This window comes from Manis javanica, chromosome 13 (genome assembly GCF_040802235.1).
Source record: "Manis javanica isolate MJ-LG chromosome 13, MJ_LKY, whole genome shotgun sequence".
NCBI lineage: Eukaryota > Metazoa > Chordata > Mammalia > Pholidota > Manidae > Manis > Manis javanica.
Window position 1 is genome coordinate 91079092 of NC_133168.1, and position 16833 is coordinate 91095924.

General features: G+C 56.9%; 1 long non-coding RNA gene across 2 annotated transcripts; it reads right to left on the minus strand.

Annotated features, from left to right (window-relative positions):
- Nucleotides 1-299: 299 nt before the first annotated feature.
- On the minus strand, nucleotides 300-11248 carry LOC140845622 (uncharacterized). Of its 2 annotated transcripts, XR_012124468.1 has the most exons (4): nucleotides 10656-11248; nucleotides 10037-10235; nucleotides 2830-9704; nucleotides 300-2016 (listed from the first exon to the last, which is right to left on the minus strand). It is a non-coding gene; the product is annotated as an uncharacterized lncRNA (long non-coding RNA). The 2 variants fall into 2 exon arrangements; XR_012124467.1 differs by having other exon boundaries at nucleotides 10037-11248.
- Nucleotides 11249-16833: the final 5585 nt, after the last annotated feature.

The window sequence follows — 16833 nt, forward strand, 5'->3', positions numbered from 1 at the left end:
GTTCTTTCTTATTTAACAGGCTCCATTATCCGCCCCAGCATCTCTAGTTTAGGGGCAGACTTCCCAGCCCCCCTCAGGCCCTCAAATTCAGGGGCAACCCTCACCATCCAGCCCAGTTCCAGCTCCACAAATTCAGGGTTGGCTCCCATCTCCTCACAACCAGGGATAATCACTTACCCCAGTTCAGAGCTCCCCACTACCTCCCGCTCCAGACCCCAAGTTCTACCTCCTTTACCTTGCATTGGAGCCCCACTTTCCCCGGCCCCAAATGGAGCTCTCCTCCATACCCTCGGCCAACACTGACAGGACCTCTGGGACCTCTGATCCTGGTGAGTGTCGGGAGGTTTGAGGGGGAGGGGATGGTTGCGGGTACCAGGCTGCAGTTCTGGGCTTAGCCGTCAGGGTGAGACGCAGACCTGAGAACGTGTGGGAAGGGCCTCTCCCCACTGGTCACCCCCAGGATTGCCCAAAGCACTTCAGCCCTCCTTCATTCTATGCACATTTATTAAATGCCTAGTGTGTGTCAGGTCCTGTGAGAGACAGCTTTATTGGGAGACAAGATAATATGGGAAACCGAGTCTCCAAATGTTCAAAGAAATGTACAGACATGAAGTGTGATGACCTTGTGCTTAAAGTCACAGGATATGAACCATCTTCACAAAGTGTCAAATTTTGCATGCTTCCTGAGAAGGTCACTGCATCTGGGGACAGAGTTCTAGATAAGATTTGTCTCACGTTTCAGGAACACTTGAGAGGGCCAATGATTGCAGGGGAAAGAACAAACTGAATGAGTTCTCTGTAGACAAATGTTGAAAAGCAAAAGGGTAAAAACGCTTGCTTATAAGGGTACAGCAGCGACAAGAGAGGTAAGTAAGCACGGCTTCCTGAGAAGGGATTTTAAAGGAATGTGTGCCCTGGTGGGTGTTTCCACCTTGGGAGGGGCTGGGGCCCAGGGCAGATTTGGGGCTCCTCCCCTCAGCTCCAGGGCACCCAGGGGTCCCCAAGTTGCACAGGAACCCAGGCGTGGCGGCAGCTGCGTGAAAGCCGCTGTCCATCCTGCGCACGGGGTCCGTGGTCATGGCTGTGAGGCACTGCCACCAGGGTGCGTCTGAAGCTGGATGAGGAATCCACGGTGAAGCAGGCGAAGCCCGCGCCGCAATGCTGGCTGGTGTCTGCACACCTGCTCTTGCGTGACCCTCCTCCAGGGGACGGCGACCCAAAGGCCATCCTTTGCCCATCAACCACCAGAGTGATCTCTGCAGGGCCGGGAGGGGCCTTGGATGGAGACCAGGTGCCCGGGAAGAGGCGAGGGAATAAAGTGCTAATGGTCCTCTGGGCCTCCTGAGTCACGGATTCGTGTGACAAACATTTCTGAGTGCCCACTACGTGCTGGAGTCACAGTGCTCACCATCTCCCCACCCTCACAGGGCCCACGGTCTCAATGGGGGTGGGAGGACAGACAACAGCCAGGCAATCAAATGACATCATCTCCGGGGGCACTAAGGGCCATGGACTCACAGATTGGGGTTGTGGCCATATCCAGGGGCCTGTGTGTTGCGGGTTTGCTGAGGGCAGAGAGGTCTCTCTGGGGAGATGATATTTAGATCGAGTGGGGGAGCTGTGCGGACTGTGGGAAGAAATGTAGGTTTTAGCCCAAACACCGTGGAGGTTTCCAGCCAGCAGTGCTGGCATCTGGGGGCTCGTCCTCCAGTCTTCTGGCGGGTAGATCAGCAGGGGAGGAAGGCTTTCCAGGAGGCCAGGGACAGCCTGTGCAAGGGCATGGGGGCAGGAAAGTGCTGGAAGCATGCAAAGAACAAGGAGTCCAGACAACCCTCCCCCACCATTATACAGGAGGGGAAACCGAGTCAGAGGGTGGTAGGCCTGGGGCTGGACCATTGGGTGGGTCGGTGGGCTTTCCCTGCCCCATCCCCACTTCCAGGACCTCCCCGGCTCCTCACGCTGCACCTTGGCTGTGACTCTGGCCTTGAGCTGACCCCACAGAGAGCTGGGTTTACCCTGCCGAGAAATGGGTGATCAGAGAGGCTGGGGGCCAAAGTTACACAGCACACCGGGACGAAGCCCACTCTGGGGAGGGTCATGCTCTAATGGTTTAGGGGACAGGGAGTTGTCAGCATCAGATGAGCCCTCCTGGGGCCCCGGGGTTCCTGCAGCAGCTCCAGCCCCCCACTGCTTATGGAGCAATGTTGACCAGAGAGGGCCACTGATCTGCCTGGGGTGGTAGACACCGAGAAGGGACTGGTGGTCACCATGGGGTGGGGGGCGTCTGACAAATAGTAACCGCACTGGTGAGGGCGAGGATTTAATAATGTGGGTACCTGGTGAACCACATGTTGTATGCTTGAAACTAAGATTATATATCAATACTTCAGGTAAAAAAAAACAAGTATAATCTCATACACAGAATTGTATGTATTGGAAGATTAACCAGGTAATCTGCTAACAACTAGAAAAATGTCATTATTTGCAGTTTTCAACACTTTTGTCATAGAAATTCATGATGCACTTCTGCCACGTAATTTTAAAAAATTTTTTTGTTAAGGCATCATTGATATACAATCTTACAAAGGTTTCACATGAGCAACATTGTGGTTCACCTACATTCACCCATATTATCGAGACCCTCACACACTCCCCATTGCAGTTGCCGTCCATCTGCGCAGTAAGATGCTAGGGAGTCGCCTCTTGCCCTCTCAGTGCTGTGCTGCCTTCCCCGTGACCGGCCTACATTCTGTGTGCTCATCGCAACGCCCCCGAGTCCCCTTCTCCCTCCCTCCTCTCCCACTCTCCCCGACTCCTTCCCTTTGGCACCTGCTAGTCCCTTCGTGGAGTCTGGGGGTCTGCTGCTGTCTAAGCATAATACCCTCTAGCTCCATCCATGTTGTTGCAAATGGTAGGATTTGTTTTCTTTTATGGATGAATAGTATTCCATTGTGTACATGTACAGCATCTTCTTTAGCCATTCATCTACTGAGGGACACTCAGGTTGCTTCCATTTCTTGGCTATTGTAAATAGAGCTGCGATAAACAGGGGTGCATACGTCTTTTTCAAACTGGGCTGCTGCGTTCTTAGGGTAAATTCCTAGCAGTGGAATTCCTGGGTCAATGGCATTTCTATTTTGAGATTTTTGAGGAACCTCCATACTGCTTTCCACAATGGCTGAACTAATTTACATTCCCACCAACAGTGTAGGAGGGTTCTCCTTTCTCCACAACCTTGCCAACATTTGTTGTTTGTCTTTTGGATGATGGCCATCCTTACTGGTGTGAGGTGATACCTCATTGTGGTTTTAATTTGCATTTCTCTGATGACTACCGATGTGGAGCATCTTTTCATGTGTCTGTTGGCCATCTGAATCTCTTCTTTAGAGAACTGTCTATTCAGCTCCTCTGCCCATTTTTTAATTGGATTATTTGCTTTTTGTTTGTTGAGGTGTGTGAGCTGGAGGTGTTGTCCATATATCCCTGAGGATGTCCCTAGGAAGGAATGTCTGGCGTGACCCTGCCTGTGCAGGTTGGGACATTGGGCAGCTCCTGGGAGGTGCTGTGGCCTCAGCAGGAGAGGGAACTGGTGAGAAAAAGTGGCCTGAGCCCAGCTCTTGTCTCCTCAGAGCTGGGACCCCGGTGACATTGCCAAAGAGCAAGGGGAGGGCTCTGGTGGCGATCTGTGTACTCATGCATGGCAAGGGCCAGAAGGGTGGGCAGTCAGCAGCCCAGAGGGGCATGTGGGCGAGTCTCAATTCAGGGAGGGGCCCAGGAAATGGACCCTTGAAGAAGTGATGTCACTGAAGACACGCCCAGTGGAACCTGAATTGTGACCCGGACGGAACCCAGCTCCTGGTCCCAGACCCCAGTCCTGCTCACTTGACCGGAGGCGCTCGACAGAGCAACATGCGGTCTTGTTGTATGGAACCTTCTGAAGGCGTGGGAGTCACGGAAGCCGAGACAGAGAGTCTTGCTGCTCGCTGTGGGCGTTGGCTCAGTGACCTCCTCCACCGCCTCTGTCCCTGTCTCCCGAGGAGCCCTGAGGTAACACAGGGCAGCCCAGAGCGGGCCCCTCCAGGGCCAGGACACTGTGTGACCCATCCCTGGCTGACCTTCCCCCCGACCCCTGATGTGTCTGCGGTGGGCGTGGGGCATGGGTGAGACTGGAGGCTGGGGAGGAGGGGGCGGTGAGTGTCACAGTTCTGGTCTCATCATTCAAGACATGGAGGTGAGTGTTGGGACAAGGTACTTTCACCCACATGTTAGTCCTGAGCCTGGGGGGTGTCCGCTTCTTCCCCCAGGGACTGAATGTCTAGGCAGATGGCCCTGTGTGCCTGATCTCAGGGGCACAGTTTGTGGCCCACATTGTCCCCTGAGGGGAGGTCCAGGCAGCCTCAGGTGCCTCCTCCCCAGCCAGCAGGTGCCGGCTTTGTAGAGCTCCACCCTGGGGAGCGAGGAGGAGCTGGTGGATGGATTCACTTACTCCATCTCCCTGGACCCGGGGCAGGCTGTCTACACCCCAGGACCCCGTTCCAAACCTGGCAACCTGCCAGGGCCCTCCCAGGGCTGCCCCACGAGAGTGGCCGACAGGCCCACTCCAGAGGGCCTGGAACCTTGCTCCCAGGGTCACCCCGTGCCTCTACTTGCTCGCACCCCAGGAGGCTGGGGGCTCTCGGGTGAGCCGCAAACCTCCGTCCTCCTAGTGGGTCCTGGGTTTCCCACTGACTATATCCCTGCTACCCCCCTCAGCGGGAACCTGAGCCAACTCTCCATGCGACTGAGGTCCCCAAGCGCAGGGCTCCCTGGACAGGCGTCAGGAGGATGTGGAGACAGCGCACGGCACGAGTGGATCCGGCTCCAAACAGCAGCCGGAGCGCTCCCGAGGCCACCCTTCCTCCCGAGGACGCTGACCAGCCGACCACGGACCAGCGGCTTCCCCGGTGAGCACCCACCCCCTCCTCGGCACAGTCGGGCCTCTACCCACAACCCGCGGTGGGTCTTGAGTGTCCCCACATGTGTCTGAGCCGCAGCGTGCTCCTCTGACAGGCAGGGTGGCTGGCGATCAGCCTGTTAGGGTGCCTTGGGGAACACGGGAGGTGCCTTAGAGGGGCTCCTCTGGCGCCCCGCAGGGTAGAAAGGACTGCTGGCCAAGCTGGGCCACTTCGGGGCTTACTTCTCTGTACCCGATGAAAGCCTTTGGCCTCACCCACCCGTCAGTGGCCTGGAGCCTGGCTCATTTGGAAAAGCAGCCTTTGGAACGGAGGCTCACGATTTCCTGTGGCTGGCCAGGTCCTTGTCCTCACTGTGGCCACATGAGGGACCTCTGGGGGCAGCAGAGGGTACCTGGACAGGTTCAGGTAGGGCTTCCTTCAGCAACAATAGGGAATGAAGCACCCACTTGGTGCGGACCTTTGGGGACACTTAGCATAACTCACTGTAGGAAGCAGACGCAATACTGGGACCCCATCCCGGGTGGACTCAGTCAATCACCTCAGGCGTCATCCTCAGGTCATGGCCGGGGAGTGTCACAGGTGATGCCCTCTTGGCCTCTTCCAGTAACGGGGGGCATGACGAGGGGCCAGAGGAGAAATGGAAAATATAAGCATTCACTGGGTCCAGAGAGGGTGCTGCCCTTCTCACAGAATGGGGGGAGGAGGCACTTGGGGCTTTCGGCAGGGGGCGCACAGCAGAGCCCAGCAGGTCACTCATCTTCAGATTCCCACGGGCGGGCTGACGGCTGGGGACTTTCTATTCAGGAGGATGGGAGAGGATGGGGTCCCAGGAGAGACACGCAGGGTCAGGAAGGGGGAGGGGCAGGTGCCTGGACAGGCAGGGGAGTGCACAGCGGCCAGGCCCACACAAGGGTGGGCCGGGAGGGCAGTGTGGTGGGTAAGACCAGGCTTCTCACTCTGTCACCCCCAGGCCGTGCCCCAGCCCCTGGATGGGACAGGCTAGGCACCTTGCCTGGGAGCCTGAGAGTGTGCCCAGCGTTCTCCATGGCAGCCAACCTTCATCCATCCTAGAGGGCCAAGTCCACCACCACTTGGTCCAGGAGGAGCACCTGGGGCCCACAGTGGCGGAGCGGGAAGGTGAGGGGCTGCAGCCAGGGGACCATCTAGGGTGGGCTTCCCGGACTGAGATACCCTTCAAGGCCATGAGGTCTTTTCTGTCCTTGATAAGGTGTGGGGGTGATCAGGCCCGGGGTGACCCTTTCTCTGTGTCCTGCTCCAGCACTACGTTGGAAGAGACTGAGGTGGCACACCTGGTATGTCTTGTACAACCACTGTCCACAGACAGTTCAGGAGCTCCGTGAGACCCCTGTGCTGGAGCTATGGCCGGTGTCACCTGCCTCAGCCCCTGCACAGCCAGAGGATGTCCCAGCAGTGGCCTCAGTCCCGGTGCTAGCTGCGAGCACCTGGGACATCCCAGGAGTGGTCTCAGGTCCCCAGCTGGAGCCCCATGATCCCTCGGGCACGGGGCCCAGGGCACCTGCCAGAATGGCACCGGGCCAAGGAGAGCCAGACGTGGGTCTTGAACCCACCAGCCCCTGTGCCGCAATCACCAAGGACATGTGGAGGAAGGAGGAGCCGAACATCCTGGCGTTTCCTCCCCGCCTGGTGGCCGAGCAGCTGACCCTGATGTGTGCGGTGAGCGGAGCGGGCTCTCGGGGTCGGGGGTAGGCCTTCCCTGTGTCACGGACTGCCCCAGACCTGCCCTCCACTGACGTGGACTCCTGTGATCTGGGCCCACGTCCCAGCTTCCCGACAGACTCACCATGTGCCCTGAGAGACTCTCCTCACCCCCAAGCCCCCACTGACCACACGGGGACAGTAGGGCCGGCCCTTAGGGATCCTCGCAGACCAATGAGGAGGAGCGGAGGGAAGGTGGGCAGGGCCTGGCCGGGCTGCGAGGGGCAGGGCAGGGGAGGGGTGCTCAGGGAGGTGCTGCCAGGGCCTTAGGTCCTCGGGCCATTGGCCTAGCAGGCCTCCGCAGCCTCCGCACTTCAGAGGCCCCTGCCATGGACCTGATTGTGTGGGAGACACAGACACCAACAAAGGCCCTGGGTGGAGTTGTTTCAGGGGAAACTGCACCTGAGTGGGGAGTAGGATCCAGGGGGTGGCAGAATGGGAGGCAGATGCCCCAGGATGGGTAGGTGTGAGCTACCTTGTGCTGCAGGGAGGAGGTGAGTGAGGGTGCCTGCGAGCAGAGGCCCTCTGTTCCCCACCATCCTGTGCATCCAGTTCTCGGTGCCTCAGTGGATGCGGTCCAAAGCCCAGATGGCCACACCCCCAGCTGCCTGGGCTCCAGCTCTGAATGGTGACTGCCTGGCACAGGGGCATAGCTGGATGACCCCTGCTTCTCATCCCCAGGAGCTGTTCACGAATGTGCTCTATTCTGAATGCGAGGTCTACCTTTGGCACCGGCCACAAACAGGAACCATTGAGCACATGGTCCCCACCATCTATAACGTCATGAGGCAGTTTGAAGCCATGATTAGGTTGGTCACCACCACCTGCCTCAGGACCCCGAGCATGACAGCCCAGGACAGGGCCCGAGTGGTGGAGTTCTGGATCCGGGTTGCCAGGGTGAGTCATGGGACGGCCCCCCGGGTCCATCCTGGCATCCTGGTACCTGCGGCCTACCCTGCACGGTCCCTGGGCCCTCCTGCCAGGGGCGTGTGGACCTGGACTCACAGACCCTGGAGGTGGGACAGCCATCCCTGGCCCCCCTTCCTTGGGTTGAGCTACAGTCCTCCACCCAGGAGGGCTGCTCAGCAGGTACCAGGTGTGCTGGGCTCCCTGGGTGTGTCTGTCTCCTTAAGGACAGGAGTTCATGGGGGGATAGAAGCAGAGAAGCAGGCCACGCTCTCAGCTCTGTCTTCCCTCCCAGGAGTGCCTGTACCTCAGGAACTACGCTACCCTCCATGCCATTGTCTTGGCCCTGCAGAGCCCGGCTATTCGTCACCTGGATAGCACCTGGGGTCATGTTTCCTGGTGGGTAGTCCTGTCCCCGGGACCAGGGCACCTGAGTGAACAGGGACACCACTGGTTCTGGCAGTGTCCCCTCAGTGGGCTGGGACTTCCTGGGAGGTGGCAGAGCCTACAGACAGGGATGGCAGGCTCTTGGGGCCCCCTGTGGGTTAGGTCATGGGTACCTCTGCAGGAATCAGTTTCCTGCAATGTCAGGTGTGGGTTGAACTTGAAGCCCATTGGAGATTATCAGCTGGTGCTCTGCAGCAGGAGGTCTCTGCCCCAAGGACAGAGACCTGGCCCAAAGGGATTCGCCCCTGGGAGAACTGGGAATGGAGGCCCTGGGTGGAAACATGCAACGCCCACCCCCAGCCACAGATTCCCCAGGGCTCTGGTGGAAAGCCTCATGCAGGGTAGTGGATCTCGTGGATGCCCCAGGAAAGGGGGTCTGCCCCCGAACTCTCCACCTACGGCCATGTGTCTCCCTTCTCCTCTCCCCTCCCCTTAGGAAGAGGTCCAGGATGTATAAGAAACTTAAAAAGACCGACAAGGGGATTAACAGAGAGTGGCTCTTCGAGGTAAATGGGGGCTGGAGGTCTGGAAGGGAGGGTTCCTTGGGGCAAGTCCTCTGCCGCGCTGTGGCACAGCTTTGGGGAGGACTCCAGGTGTGCGGGGTGGGAGGGGGAAGCTGATGGGGAAAGTAGGGTTCCCCAGGCCCCCGAGGGCCTCGTCTGTCTCCCTCCCTGGCTCCACTTGACTGGGGGTCTGGCATCCAGTGAGGAACAAGAGGACAGACCCAGGGGCGTCAGGGCTGGGGATGGCCTGGGGTCGGCAGCAGGAGTGGGGCCTGTGTCTGAGCAAGGTCGGCTTCTCCCCTGGGTCCCCTGAGCCTGTCACGGCCCCTCTGTGACCTCGGGCTCCTCATGTGGACATGGAGGGTTGCCGTCACCCTGGGGTGTGGGCCTCCCTGGTGAGCAGGGTCCAGGGCGCACAAGACGCGCTTCAGCTTTGTGCCCACCCCCAGCCTGGTCATGTGAGGGGAGCCATGCTGATAGCTGGGTGACAGTGGGTGCTCAGGGCACCCTGGGAGGCAGAGGGACCTCCCCTGACCCTCTCAGGGCGGGGGCCGTGGCCCAAGGACACGCATGAGTATGAGTGTGTGCTGGAGCTGGGGTCCCTCTGGGCTGAGAGCCTGCTGGAGGTGGGGACAGCGTAGGTGCCAGGGGGCTCGGGCAAGGCATCCATCCACCACGGTCTGGCTGTGGGAGGCACGTGGGAGGGGAGCAGGAGCACCTGAGTGTCCTGGGCCTTGCAGGAGGCGAGGGCCATGGTGGACGAACAGGTGTGCGACCTCAGCGACCTCAGCGGATGCCGGTGTAGGAAGAAGCAGGTGAGAGTGGCGTGGCACGGGTCAAGGGCAGTGGGGACGACCGTGTACCTGCTCCTGGTGCCACCAGCCCTGAGCTGCCGGCACTGTGGGGACCAGGAGGAGGGCGAGAGCAGCTGGGTACGGGGAGAAGTTGGAGGACAGGTGCAGGGACCACAGGGCGAAGGGAAGGGGGGAGGCAGCACAGGGTGGTCCAAGGGAGCTGGGGGCTGCGGGTGTGGCGTTCAGGGGAGGCTCTGTGGGCGCCCCTGAGGCAGGCGGGGACTCATCACCTCCCCACCCCGGTGGCACAGGCCATGGTACCGTTCCTCGGACTGATCCTGTATGATGCCACTGACAAACACCTGGAAAATGATGAGGACGTGAGTGAGCCCAGAGGGGCACAGGGGGGCAGGATGGTGAGCTTCAGGGAGGAGAGAGCCCTCAATGAGCCCGGACCTCTCAGCACCGGGCCACCCCCATTCCTGAGAGTCTCCCCTCCACCCCAGGACCTGGGCTTCTTGGAGAGGACTGCCAGAAGGACCCAACTAAGCCCCGGTCCTGGCCCCAGGGCAGGTGGGGCTGAGGGCTCCAGGGGGCAGCATCTGGGCAGGACTGGTCTCCCCCTCAGGCCCTGCCCACGGGGAGGGATGCTGCTAGGTCAGGGCACGAAGCACATCGGGGGGGCTGGCAGTACCTTCATGCCTGAGGCCTTGGCTCCCCGGTGCAGTCCCCGCTTCTCGGTAGCCCCGAGCCCGGGCCAGGTCTGGGTGCTGTTTCTGGGCAGGCCTGCCCCTTGGAGGGCCCTAGAGGTCCTCCACCTTGAGAAAGGCTGGGGACATTCCAGCCTCGTTCTGGGCTCAGGGGACTGTTTCTGATGCGCTTTGCTTGCCTTCCTGCCTTCCAGGGTGACAGGATGAGAGAGAGAGCGGTGAGTGACCAGCCAGCAAAGGTGAGGGATGGAGTCTAGACCCCCTGGGCAGGACCCTGTCTGGCCCATCCCCTGCGTCAAACATGTCTTGACAGAGTTGAGACGTGCAGAGCTGAGGACACTAAAGGCTTTGTCAGGTGGCAGGTGGGGGTGGCATCAAGGCCGCCTTCCTGGAGGAGGAGCTGGAGACCCAACAGTGGGAACACAGGCAGGGCTGGTGGGCATTGGAGGGAAGGTGGGTTCCTATGTAAGCAAAGATCCAGGACAAGCCCAGTGTCCCACTCCTCACCCCCCTCCTTGTCTGCATCCTGTCCTTCCTTGGCCCCAGGTCTCGCGCATCCTACATCAGATCATGTTACACAGGAGCGTGGCGGCGCAGTATGACCTGGAGACCGATGAGTGCTTCAAGTCCTTTCTCCAGGCTGTGGAGCTCCTGGATGAGGAGCAGAGGTGAGGCCGGCCGGAGGCAGGCATGGGCTGCAGCTGCCGGCAGGCTCTGGGAGAAGGGTCCCCTGGCATGTGGCCCCAGGGGCTCACAGGTGTCCCTCTGTCCTGCAGCTACACCCTCTCCTGTCAGCTGGAGCCCCCAGTGTTGCAGTTCTTCAGGTTCCACGTTTAAACTTCCTGGCTAGGGCCAGGTGAGTTTCTGGGCTGGGGCAACTGGCAGGGGGTGGGCTGCTCCTCAGCCTCAGGGAAGCTTCGGGCCATGCTGGGAGTGGGGGAGTCCTAAAGACCGGTGGGGCTGGGGTCACAGCTCCACGGCTGACCAGTCCTGTCAGATTGAAGGGTGGTTTCCCTCCCCCTCTGGAGCCCAGCCTCCTCCTCTGTGAGTAGGTGACGCTCAGGAGCCTTCCTGTGACAGGGACCCCCCCGGGTGCTGGTGATTGACAGGACCCTCCGCACAGGGCCCAGAGCCCAGAGGGCAGTGGGGACGGGGTGGAAGCAGGATAATGGGGGGAACCCGGGATAACCAGTCTCTTCTGCTCACCCGCGTGGCCCTGTAGCTGCTGTCATCGGGCCCTCGGCCCTGCTGGTGTCCTGGCTGCATGTGGAGGACAGCTTCTTCCCCTTCGGGCAGGCGGCACCTGGAGCCCCAAGATCCCAGTCTGTTTGATGCTCCTCCTCCTCCCGCTGCTCATCCTGAGCCTCTGCAGGGGCAGCTGCTCTGGCACCTCCTCCGTCGGCCGACTCGGGCAGCTCCCCAGGCTGCCGCTGCATCCTCAAGGACCTGTACGTAGCTGCGGCGAACCTGGCCACCTTTGTGCTGTGTCATCCCCTCTGCTCGTGGCCCGCTGGACAGAGAGGCGAGCTGCCTCACCACGTGGAGTGTGTCACCATTCGTGCATGAGGCCTCCCATGTTGTCAATGCCACCTGCTGCCTGGGTGCCATCAGCCTCTGAGTTGTAGCCACATGGTTCCAGGAAGAGGTGGGACTGTCCTCACCAGGCCCGGCCTTTCTGGGGATGGACATGGACACAGCACAGCGCTGCCTGGACCCACTGCCTCCTGGGTGCCCAGCGGAGGCATCTGAGGATTCTGGTGGCGGGCTACTGCAGGTTCCCAGGGCCTGCTCCCAGGGGAGCCCCCTGTGCACCTTCTACCCCTCAGCCCTGAGAAGTAGGCTCTCTAGGGATTAAAGATGGTGTGAGAGGTGAGACAGAGACCTCCTCCTGAATCCACATATAGTATGAAAATACAATTACTAGAACTCATCCTGAAAGAGTAACAGGAAAGAAGGCTGCACCAGACCGCATACACCTGGAGAAGAGAGCAGACCTCACAGAACAGGGTAAGGTACCAAAGGTCTGATGTGGTGGGACCCAAGAGCTTCTTCAAGCACAGTGTGTTGGCAGCAGGAAGAGACACAGACCAGGCAGGGAATGGAGGCCTAGGACGGCTGAACACCTAGCCCTGGAGATCTGTTCTGGGAGCACAAACCTACATTGCATGGTGCTCTGGTGATTATTGGGGGAGGAAAGCTAAGACAGGTGGAATACCTGGAGAGATGGAGATTCCAGCTGCTTGTGGAAAACAGAGATTCATATCCGGCTGATCTGCACGGGCAGTCTGAAAGACTTCCTAAAAGCACAAGAGTTTACTGCTCAGGACAAAGGACAGGTAGACAAAATTGTCTGGGTGCACTCTGCCCAGCAGGTTGGGAATTTAAATGATCTTCAGGTGCTCCATGCCCCTGGCTGGCTCCGCAGCTCCGCAGCCCCCCACTGTGATATGCAGCCGGTGTGTCTTCCTCCCAGCTAGCCCGCACCTGGTGCTCAAATGGGCAGCACCTGTCCTGGTGGTCAGGCCAGCCAGAGGGAAGCCCTGCCTACAGCAGCAACAAACACGAAGCATAGAGGCTTACACCTGTGTGTTTGGCCACTGGTTCTGGCAGTTGAAACAGGCATAGCAGCCAGAAAACAGGAAACAGCCCTTTCCACCCCGCAGGCACCAGCACCACTGCCCTTTGATGCCCGACATCACTCCAGCAGCTGAGCAACTCCACAGAGGAGAGCTTCTGGGCACTAGAAGGCACCACATACAAATATGAAATGTCAAAGGAACCTGGTACAAAGCCCAATCTCAACACCAGAGAAAGGACTGAGTGAGACTGAATTAATAAATCTTCCTGAAAGAGATTTCAAAATAAAAATCATAAACACACTTATGGAGGTACAGAAAAATATTCAAGAACTCAGGAACGAATTTAGGACAGAGATCCAATTGTTGAAGAGCACAATAGAGGGTATTAAAAAACCACAAAAGACCCCAAAGAGCCAAAGCAATCCTGAGAAGGAAACATAAAGCAGCGGGGAATTACAGTCCCTGACTTCAAGCTCTACTACAAAGACATCCTAATCAAGACAATTTGGTACTGGCACAAGAACAGACCCATTGACCAATGGAACAGACTAGAGAGTCCAGATATAATTCCAAGCACATCTGGTGCATTAATATACGATAAAGGAGCCATGGACACACAATGGGGAAATGACAGCGTCTTCAACAGCTGGTGTTGGCAAAACTGAACAGCTACATGCAAGAGAATGAAACTGGATTATTGTCTATTCCCGTACACAAAAGTAAACTCAAAATGGATCAAAGACCTGAATGTAAGTCATGAAACCATAAAACTCTTAGAAGATAACATAGGCAAAAATCTCCTGAATATAAATATGAGCAACTTGTTTCTGAATGCATCTCCGAGTAAGGGAAACAAAAGCAAAACTGAACACATGGGACTACATCAAACTTAAAAGCTTCTGTACAGCAAAGGACACCATCAACAGAAAAAAGGCATCCTACAATATGGGAGAATATACTTGTAAATGACATATCCGACAAGGGGTTAACATTTCATAATGTATAAAGAACTCACACTCCTCAACATCCAAAAAGCAAATAACTCAATTAAAAAACGGGCGGGGCATGTGAACAGATGATTCTCCAAAGAAGAAATTCAGATGGCCAACAGGCACATGAAAACATGCTCCACATCACTAATTATCATGGAAATGCAAATAAAAACCACGATGAGATATCACCTCACAACAGTTAGGATGGCCAGTATCGAAGAGACAAAGAACAACAAATGCTGGTGAGGATGCGGAGAAAGGGGAACCCTCCTACACTGCTGGGGGGAATGTAAATTAGTTCAACCACTGTGGAAAGCTATATGGAGGCTCCTCAAAAAACAAAAAAATAGAAATACCATTTGACCTGGGAATTCCACTCCTAGGAATTTACCCAAATCATATAACTTCTCAGATTCAAAAAGACATATGCACCCCTATGTTTATTGCAGCACTACTTGAGGTAGCTAAGATATGGAAGCAACCTAAGTGTCCATCAGTAGATGAGTGGATAAGGAAGAGGTGGTACATATACACAGTGGAATACTATTCAACCATAAGAAAGAAAGAAATTCTACAACATGGATGGAGGTGGAGGATATTAAGCCAGGCGGAAAAAGTCAAGTACCCAATGATTTCTCTCATTTGTGGAGTATAACAATGAAGCAAAACTGAAGGACCAAAACAGCAACAGACTCACAGACTCCAAGAAGGGACTAGCAGTTACCAAAGGGGAGGGGTGGGGGAGGGAGGAAGAAGGGGATTCGGGGGAATTATGATTGGCACACATGGGGTGGGGGGATCAGGGGGAAGACAGTGTAGCACAGAAAAGGCAACTGGTGACTGTGTGGCATCTTGCTACACTGATGCGTAGTGACTGCAATGGGGTATTGGGGGGACAAGATAATGGGTGAATGTAGTAAGCACCTTGTTTTTTCATGTAAAACCTTCATAAGAGTGTACATCAATAATGTCTTAATAAAAAGAAAAGAAAAGAAATAGCCTCCCTGAGGGCAGTGTGATCTGGACGTTGTCCCTGGGGTGGGGTCATCCTGTGTGGGTGGGATGCTGTCAGTGAGAGGAATGCCCCCACACTGCTCTTTCTTCTCAAAGCTCAGCTCTCTTGCAGACCTCATGTGCCCCCTGACCCACCCCGGCCCTCAAACTCTGACGCAGGGGTCCCTGACCTCCGCCAAGTTGCGCTCCATCCTCGGTCCTCCCCCATAGGGTGCTCAGGAAGAGCGGGGCGCTCTAAGGCCCACGCTGGCACACCTTGGCAGCACTGGGGAGGGCTGCTCAAAAAGAACCTGGGCCTTTCTTCCTGGCACCCATAAGTGATGATCAGACACCAAAATCTGTAAGCCCCAGGGTGTGTCTTCACGTCTGGAAGACCAATGCACACGTAACCCAAGTAGATCCCAGGGCTGCAGGACACCAGTCTAGCACTGTCCCATTTGATGAGACACAGCTGCCCCACACATTCCAGAAAATTCCTTTCCAAAACAAATTGAAGTTGGTCTCGCAAAGCACCTCCAAGAGTTGCATGCCTTCCATTGGGGGGCTTTGTCTGAGTCCACTTTCTCCACGCTTCACACCTCAGAGCACCCCCCAAAGCTTCCGGGTCCCCAGTCCTCCCCAATGGTGCCCCTCAGCCATCCAGCCCTAGGCCAGGCTGGTTTGAGGCCCCTGGTGTCCCGCTCCTGGCTCCTGGCTGAGTGGCCTGACGTCTATGACAAAAGGTTGGGGAGGCTGAGCGGAGGCACTGGGCTCTGATTCTCCCCATATGCTCCCCCAGGGCTCTCAGGATGTGTCCACCCTCCCAGGAGGGGAGTTCCAGGATCAGCACAAACACCCCCTTGGGGGCACCAGGCTGGAGACAGTCTCTAAGCCTTATGTGTAGACAACTGACACAGATTGGGGACTGGGGAAGCGGACGTGGGCCCTCCTGACAGCCTCAGGTGACCAGGTGACATGAGGTAAAATTGCGACACCCAGGCCACCCTCCTTTCCCTGGCCCTGCCCACAGCACCCTCAGAGCCATCTGCCTGCACGGTGGTCCCAGGGATGACCTCAGGCTCCCCAGCCACATAGGGAGGGAGGTTTGGGCAGAAGGAAGGCAGATGGGCCTCTGGCAGGGCGGTGGCCCAGGTCAGACCTGTCTTCCTGCACGGCCCACCAGCCTCAACCTTAGAGACATGAACTTCTGGGCCCAGAAACAAAGCAGCAGCCCTAGGCCTGCTGGGTGGTCACTGAGGTCAGCAGTCCGTCCTGCCCCGGTGTGTGCAGGTGCCCAGAGCATGCCAGGCCCTGGACTGCTGCTGCTGGGACCCCAGGCTCACATGGCTGCCTGGCCACCTTGACTGTGGGCTGCAATGCACCTGTCCCACCCGATGTGTGCTGGGGAGGTGGCAGGGCCCTCTGGCACCAGGTGCGCTGCTCTGGGTGCAGGCACGGGGCTCTGGGGACTCCGTGTCTTCGGGCTTCTCAGAGAAGCTGGTGCCGGTGGTCTTGTTCACAGAGTCGAAGAATGAACTTTGGAAACACTTAAGGTAGGAGAGCAAGTGTGAGGCTTTTATTTAGAGATGAAGCAGGCAGGCAGGCAGAGCTCCTGGCTTGTACCTGCCCGGAGGGCTCAAGACAGCCCTGGGTTTCTGCGTCGTCTAGGGGATTTACAGGTGGTTGAGAGACAAAGGGTAGGGATGCAGACCGGCTAAATGGCCCCCAAATGCTTATTTTTGAAGAGACAGTTAATTTCTTATCAGACTTCCAGATTATTTTGCAGAGTTAACACAAGAAATTTACTGCTCTGATTCTTTTCCCAGAACAGCAGCTTCTTGGTTTGCGAGCGTATCAATCAAGACTGCCTGTCCTGCTCCCAAGGTAGCTGAGTCATTGTCCGCTATGTTAAGAAACCCATTTTTTGACTTCTTGGGTTTTAAAATGCAATTTTATCTTGAAGATGGAATCTTTCCTGATTTTACTATGTTGTTTGTGACTGGGATCACTTGCCAAGGATGTAAATTGTTTGATTATGGCTAGAGGAAGAAAAGCAGCATCTGGGTAAAGTTAAAGAAAATAAGCCGGGCCTTTTAGCAGGCTAAAGCTATTTTTTACCAGCTCCTTAAGAATACTCCAGTTGCTCCACATCTTTCTCAACAGGTTTACATTCAGGTTTGTAATTTTAGCCATTCTCATGTCCAGAATCTCATTATG